Below are 24,562 nucleotides of genomic sequence, written 5' to 3' on the forward strand. Positions count from 1 at the left end.
TAAGATTTACTTATTTATTTGACAGAAAGAGAGGGATGGAGAGCATAAGCCAGGGAGCGAGGCAGAGAGAGAGGGAGAGGCAGGCTCCCCATTGACGAGGGAGCCCAATGTAGGGTTCAATCCCATGACCCTGAGATCATGACCTGAGCCAAAGGCATACGCTTTAACCCACTGAGCCACTCAGGTGCCCCAATTCCTTACAATATTAAATAGAGTAGCTACTACTTTGTCTTATGGTTTTACCAAAAGGGAATTTTTAATTTTTTTAATTTTTAAAATTATTTTTAAGAATTTTATCTATTTATTTACTTGAGAGAGAGAGCAGTTGGAGGGAGAGAGAATCTGAAGCAGACTCTGCACTGAGCACAGAACGTGACGTGGGGCTCAGTCCCACAAGACTGTGAGATCATGACTGTGAGATCAAACCAACAGTTGGAGGCTCAAACGACTGAGCCACCCAGGTGCCCTGGATCTTGTTTCTTTCTTAAGAAATTCTATTTTCTAGTTTTATTAAGAAACAAATGACATATATCACCATAGAAGTTTAAGGTGGACAGCATGATGGTGTGATTTACACATATTGTGCAATGATTACCTTAATACATTCAGTTGATGTCCATCATCTATATAGATAAAAATATAAAGAAAAAAAATTTTTTTTTAATTTTTTTTTTTAAGATTTTATTTATTTATTTATTTGACAGAGAGAGATCACAAGTAGGCAGAGAGGCAGGCAGAGAGAGAGGAGGAAGCAGGCTCCCTGCTGAGCAGAGAGCCCGATGCGGGACTCGATCCCAGGACCCTGAGATCATGACCTGAGCCGAAGGCAGTGGCTTAACCCACTGAGCCACCCAGGCGCCCAAGAAAAAAAATTTTCTCCTTGTGGTAACTCTTAGGTTTTAGTCTCTTAACAACTTCCATATATGTTACACAGCAGTGTTAGTTATAGTCCTCATGTTGTACATTACATCCCTACTTCTCATTTATCTGATCACTGGAAGTTGGTACCTCTTGACCTCCCTCCTCCAATTCCTCTTCCCTCCATCTAAAAGGGAATCTTGAAGATGGTCAGAGAAGACCAGTCTAGCATTATGCAAGTCAAAGTCTTAAAACTTGTGGATAAAAGACAAGATTATACTTAATAAATCTGCTGAATTACTTATAATTTACTGTTACAGGGCATTATGTATTATATTAGATCTAAAACAAAAAGGTATTTTATATTAAAACATTTATTCCAGACATGGGAATTGAGTGGAAATTTTGTATTTTATTTCCTAGCACAATGTTTTTAGTAATACAACTACTCTTATACTCATATGTACAGCTAATTTTATAGTTGTATCAAACTATGAAAGTGAGCATATGTTCAAAAAAATCAGAAAAAAAAGTTGTAACAGAGACCCTAAGAAGCAAAGGAATTAATTTAACTTTAGAAGGATTTAAGGTAAATAAACTTAACCAAGTCCTTGTTACCTGTGGGGACCTGTATGTGGTGTGTTCTCATTTATTATTTGATTATTTAATTCCCAAGTTAATGCTATTTACTGTTTACATCAACCCTTGGGTTTTAATACTAAAACTCAGATTTAAATCTAGTTCATTTGCTTTACTTTCTTGAGTACAGAGGAAAAATTTTTGGATTTATTTCTTAGAGGGAGAAATCAGTAATAATTAAATATAAATCTTAGACACTACTTGATAAGTAATCAGCAAAAGATTACTCAAAGAACATCTAACTATGTTCTAGATGACTTATAGCCATGGCAAAACAAAAGCAACAAAAACAAAAACAAGAAAAATACTGGCTTGTGAAGGTATATCTAGAAATCTTCTATGTTCTCTTGTAAATCTTAGGCCTTTTCCATTTCTGTCTTTTGGAGCCTCTCTGAACACCTTGAAGTCCTGACTCTTCTTTTGATCGCATTTGTTTTTACTGATTACAACACAATGATGATTTCTTGCAGTTTACTCATTTTCTACTTCATTTCAAAGTAAACTTGAAGGGGATGTGGCAATAAAAAAAATATCTTTTATTTTGTGTTGGAAGGTGGGAAACATATTTTCCAGGTGTCTACTTTAGGTACAAATAGTTTTAATAAACAAAAAATTTGTAGCTAAAAAAATAGATGATTATAGTTTGTAAAATGGTTTTTTATATATATATATATATAAAACCATTTTATACATATATTTATATATATAATATATGTATTATATATATGAGTTATCGAAAATGATTATATAGTTTGTAAAATGGTTTTTATATCTATAATATAGATATAAAATATAAAATATATATATTATATATATAATATATATATTATAGATATAACTCTCTTATAGATAAAACTCTCTTATGTTATCTCTGTATAATATATATATTATAGATATAAAAACCATTTTACAAACTATAATCATGCTTCTCATTCATAAATAAATAAATAAATAATTTATTTATTTATGAAAGGCACTACATTAAGCTACAGAGGAAAGGTGTAAAAAATTAGCCCGTTAGCCTCCATAGTAAATCATTCTTACTTAATTTGTCAAAATTCATAAAAATCATGGGACTTACACATCCTATGAATATAATGTGGCTACTTAATGAACATCAGTGTTCCTACCCCTTCTTTGCAATACTCCTGGTCTTACTATTTGTTACTTTCATATCCATGTAGACTCTAGGCTCTGCTGAGTTCTGTTTTGTCTGATAGTAGGAATTTACCTCAAGGACCTCTCTACCTGATTTGCTTGTAGTAATTTTACTTTCTTTATTGAATTTCTTTATCTTTTCTGGTAGTGACATGTGACATCACCTCCTAGGTTCAGCTATTTCCAATTAATCTTTTCAGGGTGTCTGAAATGCTGGGGGTCAAACATTAGTATGCATTAGAATCACATGGGCAGCTTGTTAAAAATGTGGGTTTCTGAATCCCTATTTCAAGAAATTTCTTTTCAGTAGGGTTGATGAGAGATGCAGGGGGGTGGTTTTCTCACAAAACTTCAGACAATTTTAATGCAGGTTGTTGAGGTTGACACACTAATACTCCTGACTCTGAGGGCTACTTTTTCTGAGGAAGTCTTTCAGTTACCTATTATTATATAAGAAACAACCCAATATTTAGCAGCTTAAAACAACCATAGTAATTAATTTTGCTCCTGAATCTGCCAGTTGGGCAGGGATTGGTGGTAATACCTTTATCTGTCTACATGATGTCAGCTGACGTGGTTTACTTGGACTGGGTATCCACTTCCAACATGGCTCACTCATAGGTTTGGCCAGTTGTGGCTGGTTGTTGGCTGGGAGGTCAGCCAGAAGGCTGTTAGTTGAGAGCCTTGGTTTCTTTCTACATGGAATTGTCTGTTGTGCTGCTTCTCCTTCCTCCTAGCGTGGTGATTTGTTTCTGAGATTGATTGTTCCAAGAGGAAGTAAGTAGAAGCTTTCATTCTCTTCATATCTGGTGCCAGAAATGGACACAATAATTTCCTCTGTATTGCACTTGTCAAAGCAGTGAGACAGCACTCTCAGATTTGAAGGGAGGGGACATAGACCCTACCTCTCAATGGGATAAGTGTGAAAGGATTTTTGACTGGTTTTAAAATGTGTTATAGTAATGTCATAATTTCAGATTATGATCACTAAAAGGGAATTTAGAGGTAATTTAGTTTACTGGCTTCCAAGTCAAAGATGGAAGATGAGGCAATGGAGTACAAAGAGAAAATATTAGAATTTTATTTTATTTTTCTCTTTACTTATTTTGGTATTTATCTTATAATAAAATGGACTTTTTTTTTTTTTTTTTGCTTTTGGTGTATAGTTTTATGAATTTTAATACCTGTATAGATTTGGATAGTCACCAGTGTAACCAGGATGTAGAACAGTTTCATCACTTCAAAAAAACTCTCTTATGTTATCTCTGTATAATCACATACTTACCCTGCCTATAACTGGTGGCAAACACTGATTAATTTTCGATGACAACAGTTTTGTCCTTTCAAGAATGTCAAATAAATGAAACAACAGAGTATGTTACCTTTTGAGACTGGCTTCTCAGAATGTTTTTGCGATTCATTTATGTTGTTGCATCTATCACTACTTTGTTCTTTTTTATTACCAAGTAGCATTGCATTGTGACTAGACAGGTTGGCTTACCTATTCACCCGCTGAAGGACATTTGGATTGGTTCCAGTTTTTAGCTCTCACAAATAAAGCTGCTATAAACATTCTCATACAAAACTTCAATATGTTTAAACTCATACTTTAAAAACAGATACCTGTGAAGTGTGTTTTAAGTTGTGAATGATACGGTGATACAGTAATGCATGTTCATAACTTATACAGAAATTGTGTATGAGTTCTTGTTAACTCAGTGATAAGAGTATGTGATCAAAAAGTTTGGAAACTGTTACTGATGATTGAAGCTGTGTGATAAATACATAAGCTTTATTATACTGTGCTTCTACTTTAATCTGTTTTAAAATTTGCATAATATAAAATTTTAAAGGGTCTATAAACTTCTATCTGAGCCCTTCCCCCCACTAAGGTAACAGGAGTAGAGCTGAGTCTTGAGGGTGTTACTGGACTTAGGAGCAAATGTCAGAGACACACCCAGCTTTTCTGCCTCTTTCCAATGTGTCCTGAAGCTGATTTAGGTGAAATGGCAAATTACATAAAGATTTTAAGTGAACTATGCATATTCCCATATTCTAGCATTTGGTAACCACATATTTGAAACAATAGATGGATACATTTAAAGAACACATTATGAGAACAAATCAAGGTCAGCAATGCTGTTGTTGTTTCATCTTTGTTCTTTTATTTTCCCCTGGAACCCTAGACATGTGTATTGCAGAGAAAGCAAATTACTAGGCTGTGAGAACTGAAAGTCCTCACCCTCTCTCTGCCTGGTGTGTAAAGATATCCCATTTCTTCTCAGCCATTTGTTACTAATGTCAGCCAGCAGTAGAAAAACAATGTATAAAAACTTTAGCATGGTTGTACAATTTTGCAACACTGACACAAAGAGATTTAATTTGTCAGAAACCAGCATGGGCCTTGCTGCTACCTCTTAATTGTCATTGGCCCTTTAGTTTGGGCTGGAAGAATTTTAATTTACTATCATTGTTATGCATGCATCAATTATTTTCCTCTGTAAAAAGAAAATTAAATTACCCAGTCTGGCTTAGCTTGGCTAAAACCTGACAGATGATAGAGTTCTTTCTATCCCATACTACTAGACCTTGACGGGCCATCAGATGTAAAGGGGAAAGAAACACCAGGGATATAAAGTTGATTTCAAACCAGCTTAGAAACCCAGATTTGAAACAAGTGACTATGATTTGTTACAATTCAGAATGTCTCAGCTATTTAAGTCCTCACTTCCTCTGTTTTCCTAACTGCAGTATATGGAGAGCATTGCATTTCCAATAAATAAGGTATAATTAATTAGCATTTTCAAAAGCATAGTACCCCTCACATATAATTGTCTTCCCTCTACCAAAACAGCAGGTACTAATGAGATCAGGTTTTTGTCTTGGAGCAATCAGTTCCTGTTATTTGGCAATTATGGAGCGCTTAGGGGATGGAACTCAATTTTTCTGGGTTTATCCATTTAAAATCAACTTTGTTACAATGAAAAGGATAGAATTCTTCTAGATGGGAAATCTTATTTAACAAAGTTAGAGAAAAAAGGACACGTGCACTAAGGAAATTTTCATACATACCACCTTAGAGAACTTAATAATTCTGAATTAGAGAGGCTGCTCAAGATGCTGGAATAGGAAGATCTTGAACTCACTTCCTCCCATAACACAAAAATCCACAGCTACATATGAAATAGCTCTCTCTGAAAGGAACCCGAAAAAGAGCTGAACAGCTCCTTACAATAAAGCAGAAAAGAACCACATCAAGCGGAGAAGAGGCAGAGACATGGTCTCACAACCTTCCCCCGTCCCCTGGTGCAATGACCTACAATTGGGAAGAATCTCACAAATCCAGAGTTTCTCTCTGAGAAGTGAGGGTTTTGTGCCTCACATCAGGCACCTCAACCCTTGGGAACTGAGCCATAGCAACAAGCCTCCAAAATGTCTGGCTTTAAAGCCAATGGGATGTTGGCCTAGGAGAACCATAGGGCTAGGGAATGGAAATGCTACTCTTCAAGTACTCCCACACAGACTCACTTGTCTGGGACTCAGCACAAAAGCAGCAATTTGAATAGAGCCTTGACCATATGTGAAGATTCATTTGTTAACCCTAAAGCATCTACAAGAAGGCAGGGGCCTGTTAGGACTCTCTTCAGGGACAGGGTTTAAAAGAATTCAGAATTATTACATTCTTTGAAGTGGTACATATGAAAATTCCCTTGGGGTAAGTGTCCTTTTTCTCTAACTTTGCTAAATAAGACTTCCCATCTAGAAGAATTCTATCCTTTCCATTGTAACAAGGTTGATTTTGAATGGATGAGCCCAGAAAAACTGAGTCCAGAAGCATCATATGAAGAGCTCCCCAGCTAATTCTCACAGGTAACCAGGTTTGGAAATCGTATGGTTGTAAAGGGTGAGGTGACAGAGTGTGGTCACTTCTTGGCTGAATGGATAAAGAAGTTTTGGTATATATACTGTGGAATATTACTTGGCCACAAAAAAGAACAAAATCTTGCCATTTGTAACAACGTGGATGGACCTTGAGGGTAAGTGAAATAAGGCAGACAGAAAGACAAATATTGTATGATTTCACTTATATGTGAAATCCAAAGACAAAACAAACAAATGAAAAATGAAACTCATAAAGGCAGATTGGTAGTTGCTAGAAAGGAGGGGGGGGGATTGGGAGGTAGGCAAAATGGTTGAAGAAGGGGTCAAGAGGTACAATCTTTGAGTTACAAAATAAGTCATGGGGATGTAATGTACAGCATAGTGACTGTTGTCAATAATATTCTATTACAAATTGGAAAGATCCCAAGAAAGCATATCTTAAAGTTCTCATCACAAGAGAGTTTTTTGGTAACTCTGTATGGTAGTGGATGGTATCTAGACTTACAGTGGTGATCATTTGCAGCATATACAAATGTTGAATCATATCACAGCCCTGAGACTATTCAAATGTATATCAGTCATACTTTAGCAAAAAAGATTTTTCTTAAGAATTTAGTCAAATGAGCAGACTAATAGCCTACAGCACTTAAAAATAATTCTTCTGAACTAAAAAGAACAGAGAAGTCAGTAAAGCCTTCTGATCATATTTTTTAAAAGATTTTGTTTATTTACTTGACAGAGAGAGAGAGATCACAAGTAGGCAGAGAGGCAGGCAGGGGAGACGGGAAGCAGGCTCCCTGCTGAGCAGAGAGCCCAATGTGGGGCTCGATCCCAGGACCCTGAGATCATGACCTGAGCCGAAGGCAGAGGTTTAACCCACTGAGCCATCCAGGCACCCCTCTGATCATATTTTTGAGTATGGTTCTGTCTGCTATCATTATAAATACTTAGTGTTGTTAAGCAAATTTAAATGAATCTAAGTTTCTTCACTTTATTTTTTGGACTACATTTTTAAGTTCCCACACCCACATGCACCCACTTGTTGGAGATTAAATAAACTCTTATTGCAAAGACCTATTTTATTTATGCCCTTAAGGCCCCGAAGAGCTCTCAAGTTCTTTCCAATCATCTGTTGTCCTCTTACATTAGGAAGTGCGACTCAAGTACCACAGATCATTGAATGCAGTATCTCTTTGGGAATTCCAGCATGATGATTAGAGATAAACACACAGGGGGTTAAAATTGGTAGCACAGTGAGGACCCGTGAGGGAGAGGCCTGAACCAGGAGCATGCCTTTCAATACTAAGAGAAGCATTTGTTATAAACCACCCTCAAGGATGTTCTTGATATGGCACATAAGGTAGATAGTTTGCATTGTTTTTCATGGCATGGCTGCGGCCATGTCCTTCATCTCTCCCTCCACACCTCTCTGTGACTGATGGCGCTGCCCGAAACTGACTGGCAGACAGGGGCCGTAAATTGGTGGTGCGGCCACATCACCCTCTGGGGTAATACTAAGAAGCGACCAAGCTCTGTTACCTTACCCTTTATAGCAATATGACTTCTCAACCGGGCTACCTATGAAGATTACCTGGGGAACTCATCATAGTAGCCTGCTGGACCTCACTTCATACTCAGTCAATGAAGATCTCCACGTAGTGGGACACGGGACTCTTTTAAAACATCTCTGGGTAAATCTGATTGTCCGTCTGTGGAGGGACCCTGGTTTCACTCAGTTTGTTCAACTGCAACTGGTTCAAATAGACATATATATCAAGGGAACAAGTGTGTGTGTGCAAGCACAGACACACAGAAAAATACAGGTTGTCATGACTAATTAAACTACTCCTTCATTATATCTCATGGTAGTACCTGGGCACTTTTGGAGGCAGACTGTGGAGATTACAGAGATAACAAAAATATTCCAGTTTCTCCGTAATAGCTCAATTGGAAACACACATTATATTATGGATTTCCCCAACCTCTGTTGAATCTGTAATAAGAGACACTTGTGATCTTTACCTAAACAAATATCTAGGGACGCCTGGGTGGCTCAGTTGGTTGGGCAGCTGCCTTCGGCTCAGGTCATGATCCCAGCGTTATGGGATTGAGTCCCACATTGGGCTCCTTGCTCGGCAGGGAGCCTTCTCCCTCTGCCTCTGCCTGCCACTCTGTCTGCCTGTGCTTGCTCTCTCCCCCGTTCTCTCTCTGATAAATAAATAAAATCGTTTAAAAAAACAAAAACAAAACCAAAAACAAATATCTAAACCTAAACATACACCTAACATATATCTAGCCTAACACCTAACACTGAGCAATGTATGGCAGTTATAAGCAAAGTCATTTGATGGGTTGATAAAAAATTATCCATTATTGGGGAGGATCTAATTCCTAATGTGTTCTCCAATGTTTCCTTAAATTTGCTAACACTGAGACTTATGCATTGTTTCATTCATTGGAAGACAGAGTGTAAGGCAGGGGGTGGGTATCAGTGAACTTGGTCCTAAACTTAAATCTTTATTTTGTCACCTGGGAGACCTTAGAAAGTCATGATTTCCTTTCTTGAATCCCAATCCTCCCCAATTTGGGATAATCTCTAGTGTCTTTTTGGGCTCTATATTCTGTGGTGAGAATCATTTATTAAGTCATTGCTAGTGTGGTTTCAACCACTATTGTCTTGGTGTTTACCATTTAGGCAGTGTGACATGACACCTGTATGAAATGATAAGCGACATGTAGTATAAAAAGTAACTGTGATTGTGTTGAACAGCACTCTTCAAGAGCAAATGGTGGGTTGATTAAGGAAGGCTTGTTGTAGTAGTTAGAACTGGCTCAGGGCCAGAAAGAGGATTTAAATAGGCAAAAAAAAGTGGAGAGGGCATTCCAGGTCACATGGGAAGCATGGAAATTGGAATATAAATGTGCTGAGCTCAAGCTTTCCATCTTCCATGAAAGACAGACTGAACCTCCCCATGAAGTAAAACTCCCTCTTCTGCCTTCCCAAAGCTCATTGCAATGACCATGATTATAGTCTATTTATAGTCTAGTCTATTTTTGTCTTTTTATAACTATTTTTTGCTGTGTTTTTCCCCCTTAGAATACAGGATCATTTTCCATTCACCTTTAAATACCAAAACCGAGCAGACATCTTATGGTCAATTGATTGAGTATCTGGCACAGATCTGTTACATTAGTGGACAGGGGAAACAATAAGAACACTGGGAGATAAGGCTGGTGTGGTGAATGTCTTGGCACATTCCTCAGGCTCCCCATGAGGGACCATGTACTCATCCCTCAACTGTTAGGAGTGTTGATGGCTGTCCACTCAATCACTTTCTGGAAGTTGGTCTCAACTGAAGGTCAGGTTCTAGGTCTGTCTCACCCTAGGTCAGGTTCCCTCTCCACAAAGGGTCCATATCCAATGGCTGGTCTATGCAGGACCGTAAAACCCAAGTCTCCTTCCCTCAAAGCGAACAATTTTGAAGGGCTGTCACAGCCCAGGAGCTCCCTGTGGGATTGCTTGATGTCTTTGTTGAGTCTGCACCACAGTTCAATTCTCCTATCTGTTCAGCCTTGCTTCCTTCACCTCCTCCTGGTGTTCATCCTAAGGACGCACTCTCTTAAATTTCTGGCATGCAAATTTCCATCTCAGAGTCTGTTTCTCACAGAATTCAATCTAAGACAGCTGGTGTGGGAGTTTAATTTTGGATACTGTAGAGGATAAGTTTGGAACAACCCTTCTTTGACCCCAAATGACACATTTATGAGAATTAGGAGCTGCCCTTACTCATCTGTCAGAAATTGTTGTCCTAAATATATAACCCTATAGTGATTGTAAAGGTGGAAGGCACTCCCACAGTTAATCAATACTTTACAATTGAGCCACACAATGGAAATTGGCAGCCTTGAAATGGAAGGATAGGTTTGTATCAAATTATGAATGGCTTTCTTAATCTGTGGATTTTATCTTCTCAATACTACCTTCTCATTTTGCCGACATTCCAGGACCTTCCTAGCTTTTAAACCAAATTTAAGCAATGATTCTTTTCATAGGTGCTATGTGTGAATTTGCTCTCAGCCTCTAACTCCATAACATCCTTGAAATAGAACCTGGTGAGTTTCCCTGTTCAGTATAATGGGCAATTTAGCATTGCAGTGTCAAGAGGGAAATGATCTATGGTTTCTTGTGTATTCATATAGTTGTTCACTGGGGAACATCTTCAACAGAAGTGAAGGTCTCCCAAATGTGATCCCTGAGACTTCTCAGGCTAAATATGACACAGTTGAACACTTGACCTACAAGTGGCAAGTATAATACAATACCAGCACTGAACGCACCCTCCCTTCCATGTCTGTGCAGAAAATAAGAGCTGAGATGGGGCACCTGGGTGGCTCAGTGGGTTAAAGCCTCTGCCTTCGGCTCAGGTCATGATCCCAGGGTCCTGGGATTGAGCCCCGTATCGGGCTCTCTGCTCAGTGGAGAGCCTGCTTCCCTTCCTCTCTCTCTCCCTGCCTCTCTGCCTAGTTGTGATCTCTGTCTGTCAAATACATAAATAAAATATTAAAAAAAAAGAAAACGAGAGCTGAGAAACATTTCCCAAACTTGGTTCCAATGTAAGTCTTCTTTAAATTCACCTAGTTTCGTTAATTTAGGCATAAGTGTATTCTACAATAGCTTCCTTATTGTGCTAAGCCTCACAGAGCTAGCATGTATGTTATGGACAAATCAAATTGTTAAAGTCAGATGCTTTAAAGATCCATTAGCATAGAATTCACCTCATATTAATGCTTTCATTGAAAGCACTTCATTGAAACGCTCTTGTCATACTAAAAAATCTTCCAACTGCTGTCTATTTTTTGTATTTTTAGCAATAGAATTTTCCTTTTAATGCCTTTTACTCAGAATCCTTCAAATAGTCCATCCCATTCCCATGAAAGGAAATAAATTATGCCCTACCATCAAGAAGATAAAATCAGTAATAGAACAACCCCGACGGATCAGCTGGTACCTTTTTCTTTTGACAATATGCTTCATTTTGATAACAGAAGGATTTGGCCACCTTGCTCAACCCAATTTAAACTTCACACAAGGTCGTCCACTAGTAATGAGAAACTGGCTTTTCACAGTTGTATCCTGGAGGGAATTTTTTCCCAGCACTAATCTGAAGCTGTATACTGGCTTTTCGATACCCAGGCTATAGATGCGTCCAAAGGTACAGCCTTGGTGGGATTCCTTTTCTAGTGTGCAGTAAATAAGAAATTTATTATTATCCTAACTTTCCCTTTTGAATGACATGAACACAAAGACCTGGCATCACTGATTACTCTGGAATCTCCCACCCACTGTGTCCTCCAAATGAGATGAATATAGAACCTCAGGAAGGATATTTTTAGTATGTGTATATATTTTTTATAATCTCAACTAATACTTAAATTTACATGATGAAGATGTGGATTAGAACATACAGGTATATATCCTTTAATATATGATTTAGAAATTCACAACAACTTCAAAAATAATGACATGTTTCAAAATGTCAAAGGAAGCAGTCTTATCTCCTCCAATTCTGTTTCTGGCTCAAAAAGTCCTCTCTATTCTTACAATGACGGAAAACATCAACCAGTCATCAACTCCTTTTCTTCCTTCTAAGATTGCAGTTTTTTTTTGGACAGAAACTTTTTCTAGTGATGAGAAAGACGTTAAGAGTTTGAGCAGTAAAGCTGAACTTGGGTAGGGGGACAAGACTTCAATCTAGTGAAAGAGGAAATAAAAAGAATAAACAAAAGAGAAAATGAAATCCACTACTTCCCTGTCTTTCTTGTGTGAAGTGTAAAAATTTGCCACAGCTTATCACCTGTTTGGCAGTTAGATATTTGAGAATGGACTCTGGAGGTAAAAAATAAAAGGAAACATTTACTATCAATAAAGAGAGGAAAGACATTCTACTGGGCAATAATTGGTATAATTCTGAGCTCAACTGTCATTTTATAGAAGCCAAAAGCTCAAATTCTGTAGCTCATTATTACAAAAGATAATTTAGGCTTTGAATTTTGCAGGTGTTTCAGGGTAAAATGCAATCAGCATTAATTAAAATACTCTTGCTTATAATTATGCCTCTGTTAGGTTCAGGAGAACAAAGACTACCATAAAACAAATACTGCAAAAATAACTAAAAATAAAGGCTCTGTAGACTTGAATTGCTTCAATTCATTGAGCTAAATACGCACATTCATGTTCACGTTTGTTTACTCAGCATTTCTTCTTCATGGATTATTACAGCTTCCTAACATGGTATTCTTCCATAATCAAGCCTTTCCTCAAATCTCACCAATCCCAAGAAGCTTTACTGAGATTGGTAACATTTTCCTACTGTTCTCTTCATCTCTGCCCAATCCTTTTTTAACCTGCAACTCCTTCATTCCCACATTTTCCTTGTGGGTTCACCAGGGTTCTGCCTTTGATCTTGTCTTGTTCTACCTTTATTTCCCTGGGCATATCTTTTACCACAATAAAAGAAAACTAACATCTAGTCCTAAGCTGTCATCCTCAGCTTTGCCTGGATGTCCTGTAGACATTTCGGGTGAACATATCTAACATAGTATTCATGTCTCCCTTCCCCAAACCTGCTCTAAGATCCATATTCCAGTTTTGGCTAGTGATGTTATTACTGGTCTACTCTTCCTCCTGTCTCTTCTTCCACTGAGCATCCAAATCTTAATCAAATCTGTCTCAGACAAAGCGTTTGCTTCCATTCCTAATGCCATGGTATAGTTCTGGCTCTCATTAACTTTTGTCGGGACTATTTCATTTCAGAAGCTTCCTCTTTTTGATGTATCTGTTGCCAGATTATTCTCCCATTATTGCACACTCCACATTATCTGAGATACTTAAAAAACGAACACAACTCTGTTATTCCCCTATTTCAAACCTGCATTCATTCTCTTTTGTTTATACATTAAATACAAATTTGTAAGTTCAGAAAAATTTATTAGTTAGCAAATGCCCAATATTATTTTTTTTTAACCTGGAATGACCTTCCCTTTCTTTTTTCCTTCATCTAGCTGGTTTTGTTTTTTTTTAAAGAGTTTTTTTTTAATTTATTTGACAGACAGAGATCACAAGTAGGCAGAGAGGCAGGCAGAAAGAGAGAGGGAAGCAGGCTTCCCACTGAGCTTAGAGCCTGATGCGGGGATCGACCCCAGGACCCTGAGATCATGACCTGAGCCAAAGGCAGAGGCTTTAACCCACTGAGCCACCCAGGTGCCCCAGTTTTTTTTTTTTTTTTTAGTGCGGGCAAAGAGGGATACAGGGAAATGGAGAGAGAGAATTTAAAGTGAGCCCAACATAGGGGTGAACCCACAACCCTGAAATCATAAACTGAGATGAAATCAAGAGTCAGATATAAATGACTGAAGTACCCAGGTGTTCCATCATCTAGCAGATTTTTAAAAAATAAAATTTGTTTACCTGAGACTATTTGAAGTCAATTCTTAAAATTGTTTTTCATTTTTTTGCAAACCTTTGGGGTAGAAAGTTTTAAAAATCCTACCAGCTTATCCTCAGAGTCAAAAGTATGGGCTTACAGTTTCAGAGCTGATAAAAAAAAAATCATTCATAAGTCCAGTAGCAATGAAGACAAAGAGATCTTCCCCCAAGTATTTCTCTCTGAAAAAAATATGTCATCTTCATCCAATCCACAGAGGAAACACAAATAGGTCCAATAAATTGTTATTTTGCCTGATGCCATGGCCAATACTTATTTGGAATACAAAAGACCATGAACCAGAAAAAAATATTACCACCGTGACTGAAATACTAATCAATGCTGTCTATGATTCAGAATAAATTAAAGGGAAGATCAGGTGTTAAATGTCCTGAAGCTGTTTTGAAAAATGTTGATGATTAAAGAATATATTTTAATTTTTATTATGGAAATTCCTACACATAGAATTAGCATAAGAAGAATAGTATAAATGAATTTCCATTCACGATCAACCAGCTTCAACAGTTGACAACTTTGTCAGTTTTATGTCATTTATCATCTACAATTTTATTTTCTGTAGTATTTTAAGGTAAATTGCAGTCATTATTACCTTTTATTTGTGAATGTTTCAGTTTGTAACTCTGAAATAAAAGACTATTATAAACTCAATAATAATTCATTAGATTATCTAACAAAATGAGTAATAATTCCTTAACTACTATCATTATTAAGACATTATATTTTATCCATATCAATTTACTATTAAACATTTAATAATTCCCAACTATCCCATCTTATCTCTTTTCATATTTCATATTTTATTTAGTTGGCATGTTTCTTCTTTTTTTTTTTTTAAGTAGGCTCTACACCCAGTGTGGAGTCCAATGTGAAGCTTGAACTCATAATCCTGAAATCAAGACCTGAGCTGAGATCAGAAGTCAGCCGCTTAACTGACTGAGCCACCCAGGTGCCCTCTGTTCTCCTGTTAGTATGTTTCTTCAGCATCTTTTAATCTATAACAATTCACCCAATCCCCTTTTTGTTTATATCACCTATTTCTTGAAGTGATAGGCCATTTAGCCCATAAAATTTGTCATATTCTGAAAACTCTTTACTTATTCTTTAAAACTGAACTCATATGTTTGCTCTGGGATGCTGTCACTGACTCTGAAAGACAGATTTTTCAACCTCTGAGCTCCTGTAGTACTAAGTGCATGGAATCATCAGGTTGTTGTACTGGTGTTTACATATCTTTCTTTCCCAATAGACTATAAAGCCCTAGCACAGAAGTATTATTTTATTCATCTTTGTATTTCCACAGCTTAAAATCAAACATGACACACAAATGGTGCTTCATAACTTTTTTCTAAGTGAATGAGGAAATGAATAAAGAAGAAAGAAGACAGGTCATACTTGGAGAAAGAAGTTGGCATGGAAATATGAACAGAAGAAAAGGAGATAAAGGTAAAATTCAGTTAATCCTGTCCATTCCTTGTTAGGACGTATCATTTGTTTTTACACCAGACTGCCTAATTCTTACATAAAAATGATTTAAAAAATCTACCATTTGTATGACTTTATAATCCTGGGAGGTTTTTTTTTTTTGTTTTTTTTTTTTACTTTTTATTTTGAAATAATCATATTCATACAGGAAATGCAAAAATAGCACACTGAGTCCAGCGAGCTCTAATCCAGTTCCTTCCCTGTGACATCATATGGAACTGCTGTAAATATCAAAATAAGAAACACTGTTAATTATTATAGACCATATTCAGTTTTCTCCAATTTTTAATGAACTTATCATATTGGTGTATGTGTGTGTGTATAAATCTATATAATTTGGTAGAACCCTAGTTTTGATGAAAGATTCACCTCCAAGTTTAAAATTATTTGAGTCATAAAGTCACACAGAAAAAATAGTATTAGTTCTAGTTCAGATTTTGCTGCAATTGGTGCAGTTCAACTTCTGGTATATCTCCTCTGTTTCAAATATTTAACAATAAAATATAAAAAGAGAGAATAAAAAAAGTTACGGGTTCCAAAAATGAGTTAAGTATGTATAAAATCAGCAATAAGAAAGAAACAACAATGATGGATGAAGATGAAACCTCAGGCCTGCTAGTCTCTGGTGTGGGAGCCAGCAGTGGCTGACTGGAGATAAATGTGGATAAGAGCTTGCCACAAACTACCAAAGACAAGCTCACTGAAGTTTCCCCTTTTTACATGTGTGGCTGAGGGCTTGTTGCCTGAACATGTAGCTTCACAGGAAGCTCCCAGATGCTCTCAGGAGGTGAGAGAAAAAAACACTCATCTTCATAATAGGAACTAACCAAGATGCTTGATCTGTGGGATCCTCACCCTCAGAGAGGGAGAGAGCTGACATTCATTCTAAGACCTGATTTTCAACTGAAAGCCTAGGATAAGTGATGGAGGTAGGGACAAAGACTGCTGACCAAAGGCTGGACATGGAGAGGGAGAATCTAGGAGAAGAAAGACAGAAAAACAAAAACTTCCCACTCAAAATGAATTCACCAGTGAAAATTCTAGAATATGTGGATAACTTTATCTAAGAAAGATGGACAACAATAAATAAGAATATGATTTATTTCAGATTCTTAAAAAAACTATGAGCCTAACAAAAGCTTCAAACCATGTACTTTAAAGATACTCAAAAAGGTAATTGAAAAAACATCCATTGAGGCTCACCTGGGTGGCTCAGTTGGTTAAGCATCTGCCTTTGGCTCAGATCATGATCCTGGAGTCCTGGAATCAAGCCCCGTGTTGGGCTCCCTACTCAGCTAAGAACCTGCTTTTCCCTTTCCCTTTGCCCCTCACCACCACCTCCCGCCCCTGTGCTCTCTCTTGCAAACAAACGGATATATATAAAAAGAAAAAAGATCAATTGAAAAAGAAGAAAAATTTATAAAAAATAGTCATTCAGAGATAAAAGGAAGAATAGCTAGATTAGGGATTTAAAAAAAGATTTTAAAAATTTAAAAGAAACTAGCCATTGAAATAACTATCAATAAATGAGATCATTTCTATGTTGGAAGAAGGCAAAAAGGGAAGGAAGAAAAGAGAAAGGAAGAGAGAGTGAAAGAAAATTTAGACACATATAGGATAGAACAAAGGCTCTAAAAAACATCTGGTTGTGGTTCTAGAAAAAGAGATTAGAGTGAGTAAGAAATAAGTAATTTTTAAGAGATACAAGGAATACTTACAGAACTGAAGAAAAATGAGCTGTCACATCAAAATTCTACTGTAAGTATTGACCAAAGTAAATAAAAATAAATAAAGGCTCCCACAGACTGAAGATAAAGAATCTTAACAGCTATCAGAAGGAAAGTGAAAAATTACCTACAAAGTAATTACACTTACAGGAGATCTCTTATTACCAAATATTGATAGCAGAGCCAGTGAAAAATAGCTTAAAATTAAAAAAAAAATTTGCAGACCAGATCTTTAAAACTTTATATTTAAATATTTTGAGCATATCCAAAGTAGAATCAATCTAAAATTGTGTATTCAGCTAAACAGGCATATAAAAATGAGCATGAAGAAAAATATTTTTGAACATTGAAGGACCAAGGAAATTCACCACCCAAGACCCTCACCTCATATACAAAACAACTATTAAAGGCAGTGCTTCAGCAAGAAAAGAAATGAACTTGGAGAGAAGAGGTAACTTTCAAGGAAAGGTTATGAACACAGAAAGGATATGTCAATAATTTTAAGCAACTATTAATAATGTAAAAGAGACCAACCAAGGGGCACCTGGGTGGTTCAGTCAGTTAAGTGTCAGGCTCTTGACTTCAGCTCAGGTCAGGATCTCAGGGTCCTGAATCTCACTCCATATTGCACATGGAGACTGCTTAAAATTCTCTCTCACCCTCTCCCTCTGCCCCTTTCCCTACACTGTGCACACATGCACAGTGCTCACTTGCTTGCTTGCTCTCTCTTGAAAAAAAAAAAAAAAAAGGCCAACCAAAACTCGTGTGTATAACTGAAACAGGTAAAACAAAAACGCTTGGAAATAACAAGTTGGAGGACACTCATTGTGTGGTTAAAGCTGTGGTATGGTCTTATTCAAGGAGGAGAATATACATAATGAATAAATTTAGACTGTTAAAAAATACATATTCAATATATATGTTAAAAATTGACAGTAACAAAAGGCATGTAGGTTGGAAAGGAAAAAAATTAAGACTGTTCTTTTTTGCATATTACATAATTGCATGTACTAATAATGAACACATAGAAATCAAAATTTGAAGATATAATGCCTTTACTCCAAAAGAAAATTAACACTTAAATATAAACTTAAAACATGCATAGGGATCTGTATGCTGCAAATTATACAATACTGAGAAAAGAAATCAAAGCAGCTCTAAATAAGTGATGAGACAAACTATGTTCATACAGACATGCCACTGGAAGACCCAGCAAAGAAAGATATAATTTCTCTGCAAATTGATCTATAGATTTAAGGCTATTCTTACCAAGATCCTACCAATGATTCTGCAGACATAGACAAACCTACTCTAAAAATTATACAGAAATGCACAGGCCCCAGAATAGGTAAAATAATGCTGGAAAAGAATAAGGTGGGAAAAATCACTCTACCTTATATTAAATTCTTCTGTGTAGCTATAATAGTTAAGACAGTGTAGTACTGATGGAGAGATTGATACAGAAGTTAGTGGAACAGGGTAGAAAATCCAGAAAAAGAGTCACACAACTATGCCCAACTGATTTTTTCACAAAGATGCTAAAGCGGTTCAATAGAGGAAGACAGCCTTTGTTCAGATGGTGCTGGAGCTATTGGACATAGGAAGAGAATCTACTTTATCCAAAAATTAACTCAACATGGATTATAGACTCTAATATAATATACAACTATAACTTTTAGAAAAAAAGCAGGGAAAAAGCCTTTGGAGTCTGTGGCTAGGCAAGAACTTCTTAGACTTGACACTAAATGTACAATCCATGAAAGGAAAATTGATAAATTGGACCTCATGAACATTAAAAGCTCTGTTCTGTGAAATGATAATGTTCCAGACTGGCAGAAAATATTTGCAAGCCATATATTCAACAAAGAAGCAGTATTATAATATATAAAGAACTGTCAAACTTCAACAGTAAAAAAGCAAACAATCTGATTAAAAAGGAGCAAAAGACATGAACAGACAATTTACTCAAGATATATGGATGGCAAATATGCACATGCAAGATTAGTCAACATCATTAGTTATTATATATGTATATATAATGAAATAAAATTACAGGTGAGATCTCATTACGTATCTGTAAGAATGGCTAGCATAAAAAAAGTGACAACTCTAAATGCTGGTGAGGATATAGAGAAACTAGATCCCATAGACATTGTTGATGGGAGTGTACAATGATACAGCCACTCTGGAAAAGTTTGGTAGTTCCATTTAAAATGATGTATGCAAACTACCAATTATACCCTTGAGCATTTATCTCAGAGAAATGAAAACATGTTTGTATAAAAACCTGTACAGGGGTGCCTGGGTGGCTCAGTGGGTTAAGCCTCTGCCTTCGGCTCAGGTCATGATCTCAGGGTCCTGGGATCGAGCCCTGCATCAGGCTCTCTGCTCTGCACGGAGCCTGCTTTTTCCTCTCTCTCTGCCTGCCTCTCTGCCTGCTTGTGATCTCACTCTCTCTGTCAAACACATTAATGAAATATTAAAAAAAAAACCTGTACACAAATGTTCATAACCACTTTATTTTTAATAGTCCCAAACCACAAACAGTTCACACATCTTCCCACAGGCAAATGGTTAAATAGACTGTGGTATACCCTTATCAAAGAACACTATCAGAATGATTGTTATAACCAACCACTTGGATGAATTTAGAGGAAATTATCCCCTGTGAAAAAGAGCCAATAACAAACTTCTACGTACTCATTTACATAACATTTTTAGAATAACAATAGAGAATAGAGTAGTGACAACCAGAGATCAGGGATGAGGTGAAGGAGAAAGGCAGGAGAAGAGGGAAGGAGTGTGAGTTGTACCAGAAAGAATCCTTGTGCTGAAATTGTTCTGTACCTTGACTTTAACAACGTCAATAGCCAGGTTGTGATATATTGTATTATAGGTTTTCAAGATATGGTTACCGTTGGGGGAAATTAGGTAAGGTTATACAGGCTTCCTCACAAAGAGAGAAAATTCTTACAACTGTGCATCATCTATATTTAAAATATTTAATAAATATCTGTATTAACTACATATGTTATATAATAAATAAAATATTTAAAATAAAAGGTCTAATTTTTAAAAAAAATTTATTTGACACAGAGAGAGAGAGAGCACAAGTAGGTAGAGAGGCAGACAGAGAGAGAGGGGAAAGCAGGCTCCCCGCTGAGCAGAGAGCCTGATGTGGGGCTAGATCCCAGGACCCTGAGACCATGACCTAAGCTGAAGGCAGAGGCTTAACCCTCTGAGACCCCAAAGTCTAATTTTTAAAAAAGTAAAAACAACAGCAACAACAAAAACCCCAAGGGTAATCGTTAATGGAAGAAAATATTTGTGTTATTTCCAAGTGAGCAGCAAATACATACCTACATACATACATAGGTATGTGCACACATACATAAGACCAAGAATATTTGAAATGATCAATTGAACAGAAGTTAAGAAAGGAGAAAAAAGAAAGCAAAAATAAGTATCAACCTATCTACATACATACATATATGCCTATGTACATACACACATACTGTGGTGAATAAAAACATAAAATAAAAAGATCAAAGTTTGTCTAATAAATAAGAACGTATTGAACTCACATGTTAAAAGACAGACATATCCTTCAGGTTTAACATGTTATCTGAAGCCCATGGAGCCTAAATGACTTGTGGATGTTCTCAGAGCAAATTGGATACCAGAGCCAGAGTGAAACCCTGTCCCCCTAATTCCCATGCTTGCATGCTATAAATAAAAAAAATTTTACCCCAGAAATGACCTACTCCACCAAATATATCCCATTAGACTTGCTGGTGTGCCTTGCGATATCCTCAAATCATAAAAGAAGTGAAATGTGCCTGAAAACTGAATTACATTTTTCTCCAGAGTGAAGACTCTTCTGTATTTCAAAGGTCATTTATTTTTCAATTTTGCCATTTTTCAATTTCTCAACATGTGGCTCAGGGAACCTACCCTGAATCTAAAACTCGTGAGCATGATTACTCAAGCAAGCAGCTGAGTTCCTGCCTTTTAGCTCTCGAAAACAGATTTGCTTCCCCCTCCCTTAGGGCCAGGTTGGGGGTTTTTGATCTTTGAGTTTAGGTGGCTGACTTCCACCTTGGGCCCCATGAGGAAGACAAAATCATAAATTATGTGATCGTTAAATGAGAGTGACCAAGGGCTCTGTATCTTAATTCATATTATTCCATTTCTTTTCACCATCATAAAAATAAGTGCAAGGATACAAAGTAATATTATTAATTCCAGAGGCAACTATACCAGTTTTGAATGAGAAGATGTTTGCATTCACCAATGCCATCTCTTAGTTGTGTAAATCCAGAGTAAATTATTTGGCCACGTAGACTTTGGTTTCTTCATCTATAAAATGTGGAGCTATTAAAATTTCCTGATTATGAGCCTCAGTGAGATGAGAAAGCCTCTGGCCTTCAAAGGTGATTTAAATTTGAATTTAAAAGAATTTGAATTATTTTGAAAAGACTTAATTGTAGCAGGGCTGGAACTATTTAATTACTCTAAAATTGTTTTTCCCTGAAAATCTCAAGTATTTTCTTCACACATCCATGTTTCTCGGAATGCTTCCCCAACTAGTGTGATTACTAACATCAGACAGTTACAGTAGAGGCCAGAAGACAAAGTATTGAGATAATAGCTGCCAAGTCAGAGTAAGTGTTCAGCCAAACCACTAAACAGAATGAAGCTGACAGGTCTCCAAAGAAGACCTACCAATGGCTAGCAGACACATGAAAAAATGTTCATCATCATTAGCCATGAGGGAGATTCAAATCAAAACCACATTGAGATACCACCTTATACCAGTTAGAATGGCCAAAATTAATAGGACAGGAAACAACAAGTGTTGGAGAGGATGTGGAGAAAGAGGAACCCTCTTACACTGTTGGTGGGAATGCAAGCTGGTGCAGCCACTTTGGAAAACAGTGTGGAGATTCCTCAAAAAATTAAAAATAGAGCTACCTTATGACCCTGCAATTGCACTATTGGGTATTTACCCCGAATATACTGATGTAGTGAAAAGAAGGGCCATATATACCCCAATGTTCATAGCAGCAAGTCCACAATTGCCAAACGGTGGAAAGAACCAAGATGCCCTTCAACAGATGAATGGATAAAGAAGATGTGGTCCATATTTACAATGAAATATTATGCCTCTCCATCAGAAAGGATGAATACTCAACTTTTGTATCAACATGGACAGGTCTGGAGGAGATTATGCTGAGTGAAATAAGTCAAGCAGAGAAAGTCAATTATCATATGGTTTCACTTACTTGTGGAGCATAAGGAATAAAATGGAGAATTAGGAGAAAGAAAGGAAAAGTGAATTGGGGGAAATCAGAAGGGGAGATGAACCATATAAGACTGAGGACTCTGAGAAACAAACAAAGTTTTGGAGTGGTGCGGGGCGGGGGTGAGCCTGGTGGTAGGTATTAAGAAGGGCATATACTGCATGGATCACTGGGTGTGGTGCATAAACAATGAATCTTGGAACACTGAAAAAATAAAATTAAATTTTAAAAAAAGAAGATAAGCAGAACAAATAAAATAATATTGGGGAAAAAGAAGAAGAAGAAGAAGAAGAATGAAGCTCTGATAAAGACATACAAACCAACAAATCCAGATTTACTGTTCACCACACTTCCCGAATAGGGTGAATGAAGCCAGCAAAGGGAGTGATATGTGAGGGGCAACAGTGACCAAAGAAATAGATAAGCCTGTGGAAACATCAAACGGCTGCTATAAGAATGTAAGAGTAATACTAGTTGTGCTCCTTAGAAATAAGGCAGACCCAAAACACGAGACCAAATGAGAGAGGGATGATGGAAATCAAAATGTACAGGACTTTATGTCCTTAGTGTCTTCAAAAGGAAGATGATAATATAAGTTATAATATAATGTATCACACACCCACTTCTCTATGAAGTGGATGTGTGATACATTAAGGGTAACCATGGAAAGACCAGAAATTGATGTACAACTCTAACTGACAGAAGAGAAATGAAGAGAATAGAGGATATTGATGAATCTCACGGAAAAAGGAAAGAAGATAAGAAGCAAGGACGAAGCATGGTAAACAGAAGAAACAAAATAAGAAATATAAAAAAATCTATAATCTATACATTAAGTAATTTCATATCCAATAGTTAGATAAGAATATGAGAGGTAAGATATTCATCAGTGTTAGGGTAATGGCTACCTCTGAGGAAGGATGGAGAAGGCTGTTGTTTTAGTGATAGCCGTAAAGTGTTATCTAACTTCCTGACTACATAACTACAGTATGATGACTTCATACTGTATACAGATACTGAATCACTATGTTGTGTACCTGAAATGAATACAATATTGTATGTCTATTATTCTCTGATAAAAAATGTGTGAAATAAAATGGCAAATGTTAATAATATTTGTTCAATTTGGGTACAAGAATATCTATTATATTATTTTCCATTAATTTGAAATATAGGGCAATAAAAAATCTATAAATTATATTTGTTCACATGGGCATACGTGGACAGGTCAATCAAAGAAAATCTATCCTTTGTTATTAAAAAAAGTTTAATAAACAAAATACCAGTTTATAATACAGTGAAAGCATAATATGTGATTTGGGGAAAGTTCTAGTGATGGTTTTAGATAAGGTAATCAGTGTGCCATTCGCTTGTCAACTATCCTCCATTCTGCACCATTCCCTCCATCCTCCATACAAATAAATAGATTTTGATGGAACCCTTGGTCTAATTAACATGTCTCCAAATTTCTTCAAAGTGCCTGTTACTAAATTTACCTATGACCAAGATGTCTATTTACATTGATTCTCACCATTTGTTATCTGTAAACTGCATGTTCCTGAACTTTGGGTAGACAAGAGGATTCTGTATTTAAGTTACAGGGTCTGGCAAATCACATAAGTAAATAAATAAAATCTTGGAAAAAAAGAAAAGGCATCTTTAGGACCATATTCCCTTTGAAGTCACTAGGGAGGGTTCTGTTCCAGGCCTTTCTCCTCCTGTCTTCTGTGTTTCTTTGCCTTGAGGCCTTTTAACTCCATTTTTCACATGATGTTTTCCTGTGTACAGCTCTGTCTCCAAGTTCTCACCTTTTATAATAGCAGCAGTGACATGGACTAGAGGCCCACACCATTCCAGTTTGATCTCCTTATCTAATTATATTGCATGACCCTGTTTCCCAAATAAGGCCATATTCTGAGGTACCGCTGGTTAAGACTTCAAAGCATGAAGTTTTGGAGGACACAATTCAACCCATAACACTATGGTTTTTAGAGCTTAAGGAGACACT

General features: G+C 36.7%; 1 protein-coding gene across 1 annotated transcript in view; it reads right to left on the reverse strand.

The window, feature by feature from the left end:
* NKAIN3 (sodium/potassium transporting ATPase interacting 3) overlaps positions 1–24,562 on the reverse strand; it is a 624,119-nt gene that overhangs the window by 91,881 nt on the left and 507,676 nt on the right. The gene's annotated exons all lie outside the window — the stretch shown is intronic.

This window comes from Mustela lutreola, chromosome 3 (assembly GCF_030435805.1).
Source record: "Mustela lutreola isolate mMusLut2 chromosome 3, mMusLut2.pri, whole genome shotgun sequence".
In the NCBI taxonomy this organism is placed as follows: Eukaryota; Metazoa; Chordata; class Mammalia; order Carnivora; family Mustelidae; genus Mustela; species Mustela lutreola.